Source organism: Piliocolobus tephrosceles, chromosome 7 (genome assembly GCF_002776525.5).
Source record: "Piliocolobus tephrosceles isolate RC106 chromosome 7, ASM277652v3, whole genome shotgun sequence".
Classification (NCBI taxonomy): domain Eukaryota; kingdom Metazoa; phylum Chordata; class Mammalia; order Primates; family Cercopithecidae; genus Piliocolobus; species Piliocolobus tephrosceles.
Window position 1 is genome coordinate 77,128,137 of NC_045440.1, and position 2,928 is coordinate 77,131,064.

The 2,928-nt window shown below is 40.0% G+C and overlaps 1 pseudogene across 1 annotated transcript; it reads left to right on the forward strand.

Annotated features, from left to right (window-relative positions):
• The first annotated feature begins 432 nt into the window (after positions 1–432).
• Positions 433–1,242, forward strand: LOC111520956 (annotated as a pseudogene). The gene has a single exon (XR_002724813.2). The product of XR_002724813.2 is annotated as a proteasome subunit beta type-6 pseudogene (transcript).
• The last annotated feature ends 1,686 nt before the right edge of the window (positions 1,243–2,928 follow it).

Sequence of the window (2,928 nt, forward strand, 5' to 3'; positions counted from 1 at the left end):
TGAACACCATTGGAACTCATACCTCAGAATGAATGTTCTTTCAAAAAGCACTCAATTCATATACTGTACATTTAGTTCAATGAAGCTGACATTTACCACATTATTTGTGAAACGTATTTCTCACCATTAGAACAAGTTTCAAATTCCAACAATAAAATCAGTAAAATATCATGTTGTACTTAACAAGCACATACATCTTATCTGTCAATTTAAAAATTTATGTTAAATAATACATTTTAAAATTTAATAGTTATTTAAAATCTCTTCCTTTCTACCTTTTAAGCCATCAAATATTTTCTAATGAGGTTCCCATCATTGGAATCAAGGCATGATTAGCTTGAATATTTTTTGACATGATCCTAAATCAAATTAATTCTCTAATACTGAAAATTTTTTGCCATAAGTGATATTTCTTAAAAAATTTTCGAGTACCGGAGGAGAAATATGGCGGCCACTCTACTAGCTGCTCGGGGAGCTGGGCCGGCACGGGGTTGGGGGCCGGAGGCCTTCACCCCAGACTGGGAAAGCCGAGAAGTCTCCACTGGGACTACTATTATGGCCGTGCAATTTGACGGGGGCGTGGTTCTGGGGGCAGACTCCAGAACAACCACTGGGTCCTACATCGCCAATCGAGTGACTGACAAGCTGACTCCTATTCACGACCACATTTTCTGCTGTCGCTCAGGCTCAGCTGCTGATACCCAGGCAGTAGCTGATGCTGTTACTTACCAGCTCGGTTTCCACAGCATTGACCTGAATGAGCCTCCACTGGTCCACACAGCAGCCAGCCTCTTTAAGGAGATGTGTTACCGATACCGAGAAGACCTGATGGCGGGAATCATCATCGCAGGCTGGGACCCTCAAGAAGGGGGGCAGGTGTACTCAGTGCCTATGGGGGTTATGATGGTAAGGCAGTCCTTTGCCATTGGAGGCTCTGGGAGCTCCTACATCTATGGCTATGTGGATGCTACCTACCGGGAAGGCATGACCAAGGAGGAGTGTCTACAATTCACTGCCAATGCTCTCGCTTTGGCCATGGAGCGGGATGGCTCCAGTGGAGGAGTGATCCGCCTGGCAGCCATTGCAGAGTCAGGGGTAGAGCGGCAAGTACTTTTGGGAGACCAGATACCCAAATTCGCCATTGCCACTTTACCGCCCCCCTGAATCCTGGGATTCTAGTATGCAATAAGAGATACCCCGTACTGATGCAAAATTTAATAAAGTTTGTCACAGAGAATCTTTAAAAAAAAAAAAAAAATTTCAAGGGTGGTGTACACAATACTGTCTGTAAAGGGCCAAGTACCATGCCCATCACAAACTAAAACAAACAAAAAAGGTTATTCCTCAGTGGCCACCAGTTTTATTGCTTCTTTCTTTTAGAAGCTGCTTTCAGTCATCCTTTCCGTTTTCTCTGCCTCTATCTTATTCTGAGAGACTGAAAGATGATTGAAGAGCTTAAGCTTCAGGTCCTGTCTGAATTTTCTATTGCTGCTGTAACAAATTACCAAACATTTAATGGCTTATAACAAAACACATTCGTTTTATGTTCAAAATCAAAGTATAGTCCCAAAATCAAGGCAGCACCAAATTCCTTCTGGAGATCATAGAAGACAGTGTTTCTTCACCTTTTCCAGTTTCTAGAAAGGTCTTCTACATTCCTTGGCTTATGGCCCCTTCCTCTATCTTCAGTGAGCATCATTCCAACCTCTGCTTCCATTATCAGATTTTCTTTTTCTGACTCTGATTCTCCTGTATTCTTCTTTGTCTTAGAAAAACTCCTGTGATTACCTTAAGCCCACCGGAATAATCCAAGATGATCTCCCCATGTTGAGATCTTTTACTTAATCACAGCTGGAAAGTTTCTTTTGACATGTAAAATAACATATTCACTGATTTGAGGATTAGGAGGAAGAAACCTATGGAGGCCATTATTCTGTCTACAAGAAGGCCAGATAGCCTGAGTTATAAGCCTGGTTCTACTATTCATTTACTGCTTTTTTTTTTAAGCAAATTATTTAGCCTTCCCTAATGCAAATCTTCTCATCCATGTAATAAGACTCATAATAGTATATAGTAAGATTCCAGTGAGGATTAGATAAGATTGTGCTTGTATATAATCTTAATGCCTGTCAAATAGTGATGTAGTTTGGCTATGTATCCACCCTAATCTCATCTTGAATTGCAATTCCCATAATCTCCATGTGTATGGGAGGGACACAGTGGGAGGTAATTTATCATTGGTGCGTTCATCCTCAAGCTGGTCTCATGATAGTGAGTGAGTTTTCGCCAGATCTGATGGTTTTATAAAGGGCATCTTTTGCTTTGCTCAGCACTTGTTGCTGCCGCCATGTGAAGAAGGACTTGTTTGCTTCCCCTTCCAGCATGACTGTAAGTTTCCTGAGGCCTCCCAAGCCCTGAAAAACTGTGAATCAATTAAACTTCTGTCCTTTATAAATTACCCAGTCTCAGTTATGTCTGTATTAGCAGCATGATAATGAATGAGTACAAAGAGTATTAAGTCTTAGCTATTATTATTTTAATAATAAGATGCAATAATAATACACAATCAGTCTTAGCTATTATTATTTTATTAATCTCATCTGATACAAATGCACATTAACCAACCTTATAGAAATAAATGCATAAATGCATAAATCTAGAATGTTCACATGTTAATTCACCATAAGGGATACAATCTTGGGATTAATAATACTGTTATTTAGATAAACCAACAAAGAAGGCAAATTATAATCCGAAGTTGGCTTAATGAGTCCAAGTCAAAGAATAGCAGAGATAAATCAATGTATGTCCGTGATTCAGGGTTTCTTTCAACTAAATCCTTGTTATTGAAAGTGGACAAGCTATGTCAGCATCACCTGGCAGCTTATTATGCAGAGTGCCAAACCCCACTCTGCATACGCTATTATG